Genomic DNA, 15550 nt, shown 5'->3' with positions numbered 1-15550 from the left:
TCCATACCTGTGCTATTGTGATAATTTCTCTGAAGTTTGCCTCAAGTTGTCCAGTTTAGGCAAACAACATTTAAAGACAATCACAACTAGAAGTTAATATCCATAAAGGTGGTTTATTGAAACATAATTTTTCTCCCTAAAAAACCTTCATTTCCAAAGACAGCCAAATCAAGACTAATTCATTTGCAAATGAAGTCCAATTTTAACTTGGCTTAATTATTTACATTAACTCAGCAAGAATAGTGATTGTTCATATAGATCTTTTAAAGTTGGCTTTGCGGGAACCTTTTGTAAGGAATCTCCACATTGAACTCTTGGCAACCTGTCCAGGCCAAAAGCCAAGCCAAGTACTTGCCTTCACACATGCCTGTAATACCTGTAGAATTGGGCAAATTCCTTTTCACAGGGTCCCCAAGACATCTTGAGGTTCCTGCACCTGCCAGGAAGCAACATTCTTTACTCACCTGGTAAGGCTGCTGGGAACCCTGTAAGCAAGGAATCAAGCCAATATTTCCAAGGGGCTCTTTTTTTCCATGTTTCATAAAGTCTTAGTTCCTTAAAGCTGTCTGGTCATATTTGAGTCTATGCATGTCTCTCAAATATGACATTCCAATCAAAGCCTTGGTAAAATAATCAATGTTTCCAATTGTGTCCTGTTACTAGAACAGATTCTTAATGAACTAATGCAAATAAGTATGATTGCCATGGAAGGAAGAACAGTCCTCGAGTTTGTGAATTTCAGAGGGTGTAAGTAGAGAAAAAAGATAAATGCTTTAGTTTGTTTATAAATAAATACTTCATAATATTTTTGTATATCATGTCTTAAGAGATAGTTTGCTTAATCAGGAAGAACAAACATTAGAGAACCAGCAATACTTTAAAACAAGAGTCACAAAAACTATAATCTTTCTCAGTTCATTTAGTCCCTTGTTACTAATTTTTGTTGAGTATGAAGGCAGCTTCTTAGTTCTGGAAATTCTTACCAACTTTAGCATTAATCTTAAAAATGTCAAGTACCTTTATTTGTCCTAAAAGTCCTTTTTATGAATCTCCTTGAAGGTGAAATATGTTTTGTAAGAGAATAAGTACAATAACTATAAATGACAAAAGACTTAAAAATGGGCATGGTTAACAATCTGATTAGAATTCATTATGATGCATTTGACAAGGAAATTTGGTTATTTCTGTGACACAACACTCTGATAATTAGAATATCAAGTGATGACCTTATTACCAAAACATATTAAAACTTCAGGAATTACATTTATATTTGAGCAGTTACAGCATTTAGCCAAGAATACAACCTAAGGTTTACCATTATTTGACAGTGCTTTTCAAGTAACTTAACATACCAAACAAAAAGGTCTAATGGGTCAAAGAGACTTCATTTACAATTTAAATCTTGGGAAAGTTTGTTAAAACCTTACAAAGTTATAAAGCGCATGCATCCTAAGTAGGATTACAGATTATTATAATTCTTAAAACTTTAAATTATTTATTTAACCAAGATGGCAAAAAGGGATTTCAAAAACAAATATGTAGGGTTATATAGTTATTAGGAAAACCTAGCTCCTTTAACACTGAGAAGTTTTAACTAAGTAATCAAAGAGCCCATAAAGACAAAACAAAGTTTTGTTTTTTCTGGCAGACAAAAGACCTTTTTTACATTTTCTTTCAAAAGTAGACCAACAATCTAAGAAAACATCAAGAAAAGCAGAGTTTAATCTTATGCCAGTGTACTTTTAAAATCCATTCATTGCAATGTTAGTCCCTCCTAACCACACATAAAATTCCTTTTTAAAGATTTTCCTTCATGAACCTTCTACAACTTTCCTTTGCCTTCAAATTTTGTCCTAAGCCATTTTCCTCCAAACAACCAATCTCATTTTGGACAAAATGTGTTCTGTGTATTTGAGCAATTAACCATTCTGTTCCAGCTGATTATAATCTGAAGAGGATATTTTGGCTTCTATTGGTCCATCATGTAGGTGTGTGTAATGAAGCCGTAAGGTTGTAACAATCAAAGAGATAATATGCATTAATGGCTTAATACTCATTAGATAAATAATAAACAGCTATTATTGTTATAGAAGCTCTCATAAAAGACTGTCAACCTTCTCATTTACTATTGTCTTTTGCATGCTGAATATTTGAGAATATTAGACTCCTCTTTAAAAATATCAATTCTGCTCCCACAAGTTCAGCTATATGAAAACCAAGGATCTTTTTTTTCTTTCCAAATGTCCTTATGACATGTAATTGGATGCTGTGCTTACTATAAAATTGTTATTTCTAAGAAAAAATACTGATTTTTATTAAAACAATTAATGCTTCAGAAATATTAAGGAGGAAAAGGTTTTCCTCTGTCACCTAATGCTGCAGGATTTTTTTTTTTACCACAATACCTGGGATTTGTTGTCTCCCCACTCTGAAGAACAAAATAAGCAGCAGGCAAAAGTTTTATTAGAGTATAAGATCAGAAAGGAAGAATAGTATGAAGAGCTCTTTACTGAGAGGGGACTTCTGAAAGTGAATGGCCGAGGACTGTAGGCAATGGTCCTTCTTTTATAAGGTTCTGGTCAGCCCTCACCCTTCCCTTCACCCTAGTTCCTTCTCAGGTTCTATCTTTATTAACCTGATAGCTCTTGGAGCTGGGTTGTCCATTCCTGACTGGCTCCTCCTTATTGTATGAGGGGTAGCCTATGGCCATACTTAGGTCTTCTGTCAAATTGCTGAGGGAAACCTGAGGGGGAGTAGGTGGGGTCTGTTATATTCTTAAAAGGAACTTCAAGCCTGAAGGGGTTTGCTGTGGTCACACATTCCCAGCATTGTTCCAAAATAGTGGTTTTCCCCACCCAGGCAACTCAGGTCCTATCCTTTCCCTCACTGCCTATTTTATACTATCTTTTTCTATTATACTAAGGTTCTTTTAACTGAACTAAGAATTAAATTGATGTGAGACAGATTGACAGGAGAAAATCAAATTCAATTTCGTATGTATTGGTAATCCACATAGACATGAGATTCCAAAATAGACGAAATGATGTATATATATATATATATATGTCATCCTGAAGAAGAAGGGTTAGGGATCTAGGACTATAAAGGGAAGGAATGCAATTTACAGGAAGATGAAAGAGAGAACATTTAGTAAACAAATGTTTGCTACGCCCTTCAGAAACAGTAGAACAGAGGACTTTGGTCAAATAGGACTGGATAGGTTCCTCCCTGTCTAGCACACCTACTTTACATCCTAATACAGTTATCTTGTGGTGATAGCTGTCTTCCCAGAGTAGGTCCTCCATCTAAATTCTTTTAGGTAGTTAATGGGGGCAGGTTAAAGTTTCTTCTGAGTCTTATGGACCATGATTATTTTCAACTTGGCATAATCTGCATGCCAAAGTAGCCCATCTTGGGGTGGCCTGTCATGGGCTCCTATATTTGGCATCTAAAAGGTGTCTAAAATCTGATTTTGAATTAGGTAGGAGTAAGAAAAGTAAAAAAAATTTGAGATGAATAATGAAAAATCAGGATTCTGAATTTTGAATGCTTTCCTATTTCTCTTTATGGCATAGCAAATTAATCATGATATAGTGTTTTAGTTGCCTTTGTAAGATAACTTGAGAAAATTGAAATTAGTAGAGCCATCCTCAAATTAAAACTATATATATTATATATATTAATATACGTTTTATATATCATATTATATATTATATATTAATAACATGTATATAATAATGTAATATATATTAATTAATAAATATATATATGTATTCTTTTTCCAATAATGTATGTGCCCTGATATGTTTTAAATTAAAATGGACTGTTTAATGCATGTGTATGCTATTTATACTATTTTCATATTATTTGCGTTAACTGACTTCTATCTTTATGATCTTGTTGCATAAGACAGCTTCTATTCTGTTACAGTTAGCCTGAGTGCTGTCATTTATAAAGCAGGATTGATAACAACTGCCTGCCTCAAGTGGTTAAGATCAATTGAAATTGCTTAGGTAAAAGAACTAAGTATCGTATCTACAGCAGAGAATATGCACAAGATCTATTAACTTTGTCCCTCTCATTCTTTCCTTACATTTCCTTTTACTGTTTTTATTTTTCCATACCTCTTTACTTGATCATACCTTTCATTCTTGACAATGCTGTCATAATGCTGTAGTTGGAAAATATTAATTTCAAAGTTTAGTTTTACTTTAGTTTTCTATCAGAATAGTTGCAATCAGAAGGAAGTGCTGATTGTATTAAATCAGAAAAGTGGACTCTGATTTAATAAATATCACATAAAAGCACAGCCACTCATTCCGTTTCTAATGGTGATTCAATTACTTCAAAATCATCTGGGGAATTTTTGGTGTTTCTTGATGAGTTTAGGGGTGAGGGGTGTATAACACCAGTTATCTTCATCTTTTCCTTTTAAAGTGATAAGGTTTTCAAAGAACAACTTATCTTTATAAATCCAAATTTCTAACCTAAAGTATTCCTTTTGAGAAACTTCAAAATTAATAGCAAGTTGAATTTATTTTAAAAATCAAGATCTACAGAACTTTGGTGGTACCTTTCATTATGTAGGCTAACAAAAAAAAAAAAAAAAAACAGGTCCATTAATAATCTTGCAAGATAAGTGGGTAGGGGAAGCTGACCTTTAACAAATTCAGCCTAATCAGTATTAAAACGTTTGTTAAATATCTTCTTAGAATTAAGGCACCTAGGAAAAACTTGAACTTGATGAAGTTTTGGGGTGATGGGGGGTTCGTGGGGTCTGGAGTCTATGGCCAAGAAAGAATTCTTAAAGACGTCTTTGGTGCAAAAAGGTGATGTTATTAAAGGATAGGAGTGGGACCCATGGACAGGAAGAGCTGCACTTGGGTTGTGGGGGTGACCGTTTAATGGAGTTGGGGAGATAAAGTCAAGAAGGAGTTTCAGAAGAGACTTTCACATGCTAAAGTTTACTTGAGGCCTAGCTATTGTCAAGCTAAAGTTGTTTTTCCCTCTAGCAAGGCATTAACTTTAAGACAGTAAGGTGTTCCTGGACTTTAGACCATTGATGGGACTGCCTTTTTCTGGTAAACCTGTGGAGACACTTACCAGTTTAACCATTTTTTTCGTCCTTTTCTATTTTTGGGTAGCTGGGAGTGTCCAAGGAATATCATACATGTCCCACCTGGGGTGGGGGGGGGGGGGGTGGGGATGTGCTAACTTGTACTTTGCCCTCAGCTCGCCTCAAGCTCCTTCATCAAACCTATGGATCAAATGCAAAAATATTAGTTTATTTGTGCCATAGTCACATAACTGAAATTTATTTTGTCATGAAATGCTTTGAATGTCCTCAAAGATCATATTTCTGATGCACTCAAGAGGCTTTTGCTGAAACTTGATAGACTTCATTATGCTAAATATCTAAATATTTTGTGTGATAGGAATAGAATATGAATTTTATGAATGAACAAAATGCATATATCTGGTTTCCTTGATTGCATTGAAAATATTTCTTATGGTGATAACCTTAGTTCTTTTGAGGAGAAATTCCTGAACAATACTATCATCCGAGGAAGTGAGAGGCCATCAGTTTTAACTTCCAATGTGTTGGGTTTATATTGCATTGGGCCATTAAAAAGGCATTTTCTCTCGGTGATTCTGTGCCTTCTAATAGGCAGATACTAGGATATTTATCTACCTGGCAATATTCTCAGCCAATATTTGTCAGTCTTACTCTGCACAATTACAACAAAAAAGGATTGGAAAAGAAGGGAAAAAAGAATAGACCACTAAGAAAGTAAGTAATGTATTTATATAAGCGTATTTACATATGCTGCATGTAATGTTTTCAGATGGTGAAATTTCTTAAAGATACCTATATAAATAGTTTCTTCACCTATAAATGGAATTAATTTATGAAGGGCAGCTTGGATCTCTATTTGTGACAGGAAAAATAGAATAAAAATGTAAAACAAATCCTTTAAATGCTAGAGTTCTTTGATTTGATATTTTACCTTCTCTTGAAAAACGTCATGGGCAGAAGGATGTTTAGGTAAGTGGAAGGGAGGTGAAACACGTCAACTTGGACATGGCTTTCAGAACTTTCTCCTATGGTTTCAAAATTCTAACTAGTGATCTCTCGTTTCCTAAGTCCATGGAAAGGAAACTATTAATAATGGTAATCAAAGCCAATGCTATTAGCCACAGGAAATCTTTTAGTCATAAACATTATTGAACAAACCAGTCCAACTGCTTAGTATGTATGTTACAAAGAGAAACATTGTAGCCAAGATTATCACATGCTAAAACCTATTCATTTAAAGATACATCATATGGTAGTTATTTCTCAAATAGGAGAATTAAAATGTAAACAAAACAAAGACAAAACCACACATAAGGGTGCTAATTCCAATGCTAAAGGATATAGTTCATAAAATAAAACCGCCTAAGTGGTAATAATAAAATATTAGATAATAAAATAATAAAATAAAATAGTTTATAGAGTTAGTAAAATAAATGACCATTTCAAGGGAAATACAAAATTACAAAAACCACCTTAGATTATATTCCTAGTATAATCCACAGAGCAGTGGACAAGATCCAGATACTGATATAAAGTTCTATAACACTTCTCACTGTAGTAGATATTTATGCTAAAGTTAATATAGTAAAATACTCAAGATCATTTTCTTTATTTCTTGTGTCAGCATATGATTTTTTTGAATACAATGACCTTTGGAAACAAATAGTTTTATATTTGGAGTTGTTTATATTAGTTGAAACCGAAGATATTAAGTATTCTATACTACTCTTGCAAATAAATATATAGCAAAATGATTCAATGGCAGAAACATGTAATTGTCACAAACATAGCAGCCCTGGGCCATGCCAGCAATTCAGGGATAAGAGTTCAGTGGAGGGCAGTGGAGGTGGGCTGTTGGATTCAGTTAATCAGGGATTCTTTGTGATTCTCCCATCTTCAGGACATGACTTTAAGGTTGCTGTGGACATCATTATCCCAGTCAGCCAGCAAAGAAAACAAACAATAAGGAAATTTTTGTGATCCATGTCTGTAAGTGACACACATCGATTCTGCTTACATGCTGTTGGTCGTATATCATTCACATTGCTGTAAAGAACAAAAAACAAAACTTTGAGGGAAGCAGAGAACAGTGTCTAGCTCAATGTGCCAAATTTCTATGTGATGTATAGTCTCCGCATTAGGTTAGAATGCGGGTACTTATTGTCTCAAGACTTGGAAACTCAAAATACAAGTCCACTGCATTTTCAAACTCAATATATAACTGTAGGTTGGGGAAAAGATATCCATACAAAACTAACTAATTTGGAATAGTGGGCAATGGGAAAGCACTGAAATCGCAAGGATAAAGAAAAGAATGGTGTAGGGAAGCATTAAGAAGAGTTCTACCCTGGCAATGAAAGAAATTATTTGATTAGAAATTGAATGTTCTCTCAGGGGAAAAATCTCATTTTCAGTGGTTCCAACTTTGCCTTCTGGGAGTTATTCCTTGCTTGTTAGTCTCCATGCTCACTTTTCTAGGAAGTGTTGAGAATCTACTTCTCGTAGAGACTAGTACAGCTTTTGTTCTGTTTCTGCTGGTGCAAACATAGAAGCCCAAGGTTTATTTTTAGCTGAAACAATTAAAGACATTTTGGGGGCTGTCTTCTTTTTCCTTGGAAATATTTCCCTTGATATCATGATAGGCTACTGATCTATTTCCTAGTAGTTTTTTGCAGGTACTGAAAACTACGTAAACCCAAAGTTTGCTGCTAGACATAGTTCTCAAGGCTTTTCTATCTTTGTCATTTGACCCCATAATTTTCTCATGCTCTCTACTTAATGGCAACTACCATGAGATTATCTAAAAGAAAATAGTCTTAAATGGGAATATAAATCCTTTATCTCCTATTTACCACAGATTTAAATGGGTCTTAAGAAGTCTTTTTTTAGGGGGCAGGATGGTTGTTAAGAAGTCTTAATGGGATTTTGTTGTTCAAAGTCTTTTTCAATCTTACATTCTTTAGGGTCCAGAATCCTTTGTTTTTTTCCAATATTTTGTGGACTTGGTCTTTGTTTTTACAGTAAATAATTATTTCCCTGAACTCGTCTCTAACTTGTAATACCAAGCCAAAAGCAGTAAGTAGTATGAATACTTAAGAATAGTTGACTTTTTCCAACTATTTTTCCTAAAGCCTTAGGTGCATTAATTAACTTTCATGTTTTTTCAGGTTGTACAAAATATTTTGCCATTGTATGAAATGAGTCTTCAGATTTCTAGCCTGTAGTGTCTTTTCCTTCTTTTGTGATTCCTGTGTGTGTGTGTGTGTGTGTGTGTGTGTGTGTAAGAAAAAAAAATCATTGAAATTTGATGACAAACAGACATAAAACTCAAAGTTTGGCACTTCTGAGGGGGAGGAGAATAACCACTACAGATGTTCTTTTACCCAAATGAAATACAGGCTAGGAAATAACACACCACTGCTAAAGCAATCCAGAAGAGGGACATGAAAACAAACCTGTACATTCAGTAGGAATTTGCAGTCATTTTGGATTTCCACTAGGTAAGAAAATACAATTTTGGGTCAGTTTTTCCATGCTCAGGTGTATGAAAACAGCAGCAACAACAACAGCAAAAACCCAGCTGACATGCAGTAATGTCTCCTGTACTTACATCTGTAAAAATTATCTAAGTACAGAAGTACGTGTGGAAGAATTCTCTTCTATTTTTGTAAAACAAAGTGTTCTAATATTTCACAGAACAAGATACGGCAGATTTGTTTGTTTCTTTTTTTAAAAATCTTTTAAAGAGGTTGAAGTTTAAGGGTTGTATTCTTCTCTTTTAATTATAATTACCAAGTCAATTTTACTTAACTCATAAGCCTGCTGTTTTCAGCTGTTTGGCACATAGCTCTGAAGAGCAGTATCAGAGTCTTCTTCCTAGAGAAAAGCCCATTATATGTGAAGAGGGAAAGAAATGAGAGATGGGGAATGTTCCCAAACATTCCGCAAAAATTCCTTTAGGTTGCTATTTACAAACCAGGGCATTGGATGCCTCTAGCAGGCCCAAGAAATGCAGAAATCACAGGAACCAGAATGAGAGGTAAGGCATGGCCAGGACTCAGCCCCTTCTGGGCTTTGAGAAACCAAATGGAGAGGAGTCATGACCTTCCAACCAGTACCAGGAAATGTAAGAGCCCTCTACACCATCCTCTTTGAAAGTAAGGAAAAATGCTCACTTGGTGTGTACTCAGCTATTGCATTTATGGGGACAAAACTAGACAGAAAAAGTAGGGGGAAAATAGAGTGGCAGTAAAAATGGTACTGTATTCAACCTTCTGTCTCCCTCCCTCCCTCCCATCACAACCCCCCAGTACAATTCTCCCCTTTTTGTTCCCACAACAATGTTACAACCAGAAAAAAATAAGTTTCAGAGAGTGGGATTTGGGGGAGGAGGGTGGGTAAAAATAGTCAAACCACAATAGGAATTTTTCAAAATAGGTTATTCCACTTAGTCATCATCATCTCCTTCATTTACAGGTTCTCATTTTTGCTTCTGACTCCTTTCTTCTTCACCAACATTGTCTTTATTTTCTTCATCGTCTATGTCCCGATCATTACAACTCTCTTCATCTTGTTCTTCCTCTTCCTTTCCATTCCCCTCGTTTTCTACTACCTGAGAATTTTCACCATACTCTTCCTCATCCTCGTCCTCCTCATCTTGTCTAGGTCCTCCACATAGTCATCAGCATCTGATTGGGGACCTTGTCATCCCAGTCGCAGCCATTAAGGTATACCTGAGCTGCGGGAGGAGCTTCAACATGTTTTCTTATAATCGTTCAGGTTGGTTACCTCACAATCGAAAAGGTCTAAGCTCTTGAGGTTTTCTAACTTTCTCAGTGATTTCATTGTGCTAAGGTCTTTAATTTTGTTGCCACTTAAATTTATATGTGTGAGGTTAGGACAGTCTTCTGCCAATACTTCCAGGTCCCCTGAGATTCTGTTATCATTTAGTTCAAGCTTCTTAAGTCTAACATTGGTAAATTTATGACTGAGGCAAGGCCTACACTGATTGTACTTAAGAACTCCAGTTCTTCAAATTCATCTGGGAGGGCTTCAATTCTGCCTTCAATCAACTGGCAGTTGTTGAGGACAATCTATTTCACGTCAGAGGATGTCCTGTTCCGCAGCTCTAAATGAATCCATTTGTCCATGTCCATCTTTCCTTCTCCTTCTGCAGAGGCTCCCATGCCAGGGAAATTCAATCAGTCTGCTTTCTAATCATTATGACAAAACCATATATTTTACATTTTTCCCAGCGGCATTCCACTTTACAGCCTCAAAACAGACCCCAAGTGTAATTACTAAATGAAATAGAAGTATTATTTCTTGCTCACTCATTTAGGACTGTTCCAGAACATAGTGCTAGGGGAGCAATTCCCTACTAGTGGTTACTCAAAGACTCAGTTTAATGGCATCTTGGCATCTTTGTATCTTAAACATGTGGTTTCAGGGTTATCATCATTCATACCATTTAAATAAGCTAGGAAGGTTAAGAGCATGGAGGAATTCTCATGGAAATTATTCTGGGCTTTACCTGAAAATGACACATAATTTATTAGCATTTCATAGAATAGCCTGCAGTCACATGACAAGACCTATCTACAGGAGAAGCTGGGAAATCTAGCTAGGAAGAATAAAATGGTTTTCATGGAAAATTAGCAGTTTCTGTAATACTGGTTTTGTCAAAGGAAAATAGGAATTACAGTAACAAATTTGATAAATGTTTCTTGGGTTGGATATATACTAAGTGTGGCATTCTTAAGTATTCAAGTAATATTGTGTTAACATTAGCTATATGACTGTTTTTTTTTCCAACTTACCTTTAATTAAGTTTCAAGTTAATGAATTCTACAATATTCTGTTATGTATCATATCTTGACTGTCACATTCAAATTTCTCTTGTGCATGAAATAGAGGGGAGGAGGTTGGAATATGCAATGACAGATCCATAATGTAAATATTACTATTTATTTTGAAATAAGATACAACTTTATCTTTTCCTTATTCCACATATCATAAATCCTGAATGGGCCAAGTACTTAAAATAAAAATCTAACTTAAAATTTTCATTAGAAAATATAGGTAAATATTTTTGTAATCTTGGGAAAATTCTGAGCATATGTGGAATTTATACTAGACAAGCATAAAATTTTTATATGAAAGAGAAGTCAATGAATATTATGAAGTCTGACAAATAGAAGAAAAGGAGTACATAAAAATGAACAGAGTCTCAGAAACCCGTGAGACATCCTCAAGTATACTAACATACACAATGGGAGATGCAAAAGAGAAGAGAAATAAAGGACCAGAATGGTATTTGATGAAATAATGGATATAATTTCCCAAATTTGATGAAAAACATTAAAGTACACATCCATGAAACTCAATGAACTTAATGGAATATAAAATTGAAAGGATCCACACACCTAGACACATTATATCAAACTATCATAAGCTAAAGGCAAGAAAAGATGGAAAGCAGCTAACAAAAAATAGCTTCTTACCCACAATAAGTCTTTAATAAGATTAGCAACACATTTGTTATCAGAGACAATGGGTGTTGGAAGACAGTGGAATAACACATTGAAAGTGCTGAAAGGTAAAGACTATCAACCAAGAATTCTATATCCAGCAAAACTACCCATCAAAGACAAGATAGAAGTTATGACTTTCTGAAATAAAGCTGAGAGAATTCATCACTAGCAGACCAACACTAAAAGGTATACTAAAAGGAGTCCTTCAGACTGTAATGCCATAACACTAGATGATAATTTAAATCCATAAGGAGATAAAGAGCAACTACATAGGTATATATAAAAGACGGTATAAATGTATTTTATGGTAACTATTGTCATCCTATCTTATTTAAAAGACAACTGCATAAAAAATGATTATAACGCTGTTAATTTATGATGTATAAAGATACAATTTGTATGACCCAAATAGCATAAAATAGGAATGGATGGAGACATATTGAAGCAAACTCTTATAATCTACTAATATGTTAAAATCTGCAGTTGATTATTTTAAGTTAAATGGTTATTGTAATCCACAGAGAAACTACTAAGAAAATACCTGAAAATATAAAATAAAACAAAAATTTACATAGCAATTATAAAATATTGATTTAGCACGAAAGAAGGCTGTACTGTGGGAATAGAGGAATAGAAAGCATATAAAACATAAAAAAGGCAAAATGTTAGACATAAATACTATATAATCAGTAATTATGTTAAATATAAATGGACTAATCATTCCAGTCAAAAGAGATTGGAAGAATAGATTAAAAAATAATGATCTAATTATGCTGCCTAAAAGAGACATACTCTAGATTAAAAGACACAAATAGACTGAAGGTGAAAGAATGGAAAAAAAAATATCTCATGCAAATAGTAACTAAAAGTGAATTGCAGTACCTACTAGATAAAACAGAATTTAAGAAAATTACTTTCTTAAATAAGAAAAATATTAGTAGAGATAATAAAGGCATTTTATAATAATATATACAAATATATATGCATCTACCAAAAGAGACCCAAAACATAAGAAGACACAAAAAGAGTGGAGAGATAGACAAATCAACAAGAATACTTAGAGATTTCAACACTCAAATTAAAAAATGAACAAGACCTAAAATGAACAGAAAAACAGAAGAAGTGAACATTAGAAATCAACTACACCTAATAAATATTTGTGATACTAAGCCCCCAAAGAGCACAATATACCTTCTCAAGTACACAAGGAATATTGTCCAAAATACACATGGTTAGGTCACAAAATAAACCCTAATAAATCTTAATGAATTGAATAATATAATTTTAATTTATTTTTTATTATAGAGAGAGAGACAGATATCACATGAATGGGTCTAATCTCATGAGCCCGGGATCATTACCTGAGTGAATTCAAGAGTCAGATGCTTATCCACCTGAGCCACCCATGTGCAACTAAAGAATTGAATAATATAAATAATATTCTCTGATCACAATGAAATGAAATTAAAAATCAACATAGTTGAGATTTAAAAAAATATGTGAGGATTGCCTGAGTGGCTCAGTTGGTTAAGCACCCAACTTCAGCTCGGGTCATGATCTCACAGTCTCTCACAGTGAGTTCAAGCCCCACCTCAGGCTCTGTGCTGGCAGCTGGGACCCTGGAGCCTGCTTTGGATTCTGTGTCTCCCTCTCTCTCTGTTCCTCTCCTACTTACTCTGTCTTTATCTCTCTCAAAACTAAACATTAGAAAATTAAAAAAAAATGTGGATTATTATTATTATTAGATTAGATTATAACATATTATTATTATTATAACATTTCACAGCACATGCCTTACTAAGCAAAGTGTCAAAGACAAAATCATAAGGGAAAGTAGAAAACATATTTAGATGGATAGAAACAAAAATAACACTAGCTCTTATGAAATGCAACAAAAGTATTGTATAGCAAAACATTTAAACCTGAAAATACCTATATTCAAAAGAAAGGAAGATCTCAATTCTGTAATTTAACCTTCCATCTTAAGAAAGTAGAAAAAGAAGAGCAAACTAAATCAAAAGCAGGTATAAGATAAATAATAATAAAGATAACAAAAATAAATGAAACAGAAAATGGAAAAAATAATAGTCAATGAGACCAAGCATTAGTTCTTCTAGAAGATCAACAAAATTTACAAACCTTCAGCTAGAGTGACCAAGAAAAGGGGAGAGAAGATTCAAAGTACTAAAACTATGAGTGAGATAGGGATATCACTATTGAACTTACAGAAATGCAAAGGAAAACAAGGAATAATATGAATTACATGCCAACAAATTATATAACCTAGATGGAATGGACAATTTCTAAAAAGAGACAAACTAATAAAACTGACTCAAGAAGAAATAGAAATCTGAATTAACCTGTAACAAGTAAAGATAATGAATTAGTAATAAAAAAAAAAAAAAAGGCATATATACACATACACACACTCAAAAACAGTTCCATGTATCTTTCCTGGCGAATTTTACTAACATTTAAGGAAGAATTAATACCAATCATTCACAAATTCTTAAAAAAGTAGAAGAGGAAATTAATACTTCCAAACTCATTGTATGTTGAAACTATAAAGCATTATTGAAAAACATTAGACTTAAATCAATGGAAAGATAGCCTGTATACATGAATTATAATAATTAATATTAAGATGGCAATACTCCCCAAATTGATTTACAGATTTAATGCAACCCTCTGTCAAAATCCCATCTTTTTTTTTTCAGATATTAACAAGATAACCCTAAAATTCATACGGAAAAGCAAAGAGCCCAGGATAACCAAAACAGTCTTGAAAAGGAATAATAAAGTTGGGGGATTCACACTTCAAAACTCTTTATTAAGCTATAGTAATCAAGATAGTGTGGAACTAACTGAAGGATGGACACATGGATTAATGAAGTAAAATTAAGAGTCCCCCCAATAACCAGTTACAGTTATAGTCAATTGATTTTCAACGCAGATGCTGATAAAATACAGTGGGGGGAAATAAGAGACTTTTCGTCAATGGTTTGAATGCAGTTGAAACCCAGCATCAGACCATATACAAAATTTAAGTCAAAACAAAATGTAAATTAATAGTCCAAGCTACATAACTCTTAAAAGTAATTCTTAGAAGAAATTAGATGTGAAACAAAAAGCACAGGTAAAAACAAAATTGACTTCATCAAAATTTTTTACAAGAAAAAAATTTTGTACTTCAAAAGATTCTGTTAAGTGAAAAGATAACCTAAAGAGTCAGGGGAGATGTTTGCAAATCATATGTCTGATAAGAGACTTGAAACTAGAGTGATATATATATCATATGTCTGATAAGAGACTTGAAACTAGAGTGATATATATATATATATATATATATATATATATATATATATATCACTCATATATATGTATATATCTCCCGACTCATATATATGTATATATCTCCCGACTCATCTATCTATCTATCTATCTATCTATCTATCTATATATCAACTCGTACAACTCAACAATGAAATAATAACCCAATATAAAATGTGAAAAGATTAAAATAATCATTTTGCAGCAACAACATACAAATGGCTAATAAGCATATGAAGAGATGCTGAACACCTTAGTCATTAGGGAAATGTAAGGCAAAAGTGCAGTCAGGGGGTGCCTGGGTGGCTAGTCGGTTAAGGGGCTGACTTCAACTCAGGTCATGATCTCGGGGTCTGTGAGTTCGAGCCCCGCGTCGGGCTCTGTGCTGACTGCTCAGAGCCTGGAGCCTGTTTTGGATTCTGTGTCTCCCTCTCTCTCTGACCCTCCCCCATTCATGCTCTGTCTCTCTCTGTCTCAAAAATAAATAAATGTTAAAAAAAAATTTAAAAAAAGTGCAGTCAGATAACACTTAGTTCCCAATAAGATGAAAATAACAAGTTGCAAAGATGTGAAAAAGGTAGAAACCTCATATATTGCTGATCAGAAATAC

At 33.9% G+C, this 15550-nt stretch overlaps 1 pseudogene; it reads right to left on the bottom strand.

The window, feature by feature from the left end:
• Nucleotides 1-9524: 9524 nt before the first annotated feature.
• On the bottom strand, nucleotides 9525-10233 carry LOC132670786 (putative acidic leucine-rich nuclear phosphoprotein 32 family member C; annotated as a pseudogene).
• Nucleotides 10234-15550: the final 5317 nt, after the last annotated feature.

The sequence above is a fragment of the Panthera onca genome, chromosome C1, assembly GCF_046562875.1.
Source record: "Panthera onca isolate mPanOnc1 chromosome C1, mPanOnc1 haplotype 2, whole genome shotgun sequence".
Taxonomy (NCBI): Eukaryota; Metazoa; Chordata; class Mammalia; order Carnivora; family Felidae; genus Panthera; species Panthera onca.
Note: the sequence above shows the minus strand (reverse complement) of the source record. Positions and strands in the feature narration are given on the sequence as shown.